This window comes from Condylura cristata, unplaced genomic scaffold (assembly GCF_000260355.1).
Source record: "Condylura cristata isolate star-nosed mole 26May11 unplaced genomic scaffold, ConCri1.0 scaffold00003, whole genome shotgun sequence".
Classification (NCBI taxonomy): domain Eukaryota; kingdom Metazoa; phylum Chordata; class Mammalia; order Eulipotyphla; family Talpidae; genus Condylura; species Condylura cristata.
The window spans coordinates 78,541,521-78,542,402 of record NW_004567104.1 but is presented as its reverse complement, the minus strand read 5'-3'; the positions used below and the strand labels follow the sequence as shown (position 1 = coordinate 78,542,402).

Here is an 882-nt window from a genome sequence, read left to right as displayed (position 1 = left end):
GCGCAGGCACGCACACAGGCGCAGGCACGCGCACACGCGCACAGGCACGCGCACAGACGCACGCACGCACACATGCACGCGCACGCACACAGGCAGCCCGCCTGCGGCACCCCTGGGTGCCCAATAAACTCTCGTGCTGATCTGCTGCTCCCTCTGGTCTCCTTGGGAATCCCGTGGGTTTGGCCAGTCGGTGCCTGCAGCCCAAGGCGCCTGCAAACGATGCCTGAGGGACCCCACAGGGTAGGGCCCGAGCCCCCGGGGGACAAGCGAGGGAGGTTGGCGCTGTGGGAGCCCTTGTGGACATCAACGTGAGAGTCCAGGTTCTGCTGTGAAGCCTGGGTCACCGGCCACGTCCTCGCCCTGCCCCCAGCTGGCCTCCAAGTGGCGCCCTGACCCCTGAAGTTCGTCCTCTCTGGTGGGAAGGGAGCCTGGGGCCACCTGTGTCCCCACAGCTGCGCGCTCTGGAGGCTGTGGCCGGCTCGCTGAGGGGGACTGGGGCGCCTCAAGGACCTGCCCGCCTGGCTGCGCCGGCAGCGTCTCCCTGCAGCCTGAGGCCCTCCTCTGAGTGGGCGCCCCAGCAGGGGGCTGCCGGACTGCTCTGCACTCATGCCAGCGCAGTGTGCCGCCGGCTGGGCCCCGGGCACCAGACGCCACGTCTCAGCCCACCTGGCAGCTCGCTGCCGGCGCCCTCTGGACGCTGGTGCTGGAGCTGGGGGCAGCCTGGAGGGGCGGGGCCGGGCCTCACCACAGTGCCCGCCTGGCCCAAGGCCGCCCCCAGCCCCTTACCCGTGCCTACCCTGCCGCTGCCCTCCCCACGCACCTGTCCTTGGGAGCCCGGCCCCTCCCAGCGCCTGTCGGCCTTACCACCGCACCTGGGCCGGC

The 882-nt window shown here is 71.8% G+C and overlaps 1 protein-coding gene across 1 annotated transcript in view; it reads left to right on the top strand.

Moving 5' to 3' along the window:
* Positions 1–882, top strand: part of TSPEAR (thrombospondin-type laminin G domain and EAR repeats) — a 24,213-nt gene that overhangs the window by 12,505 nt on the left and 10,826 nt on the right. The window lies entirely within an intron of this gene.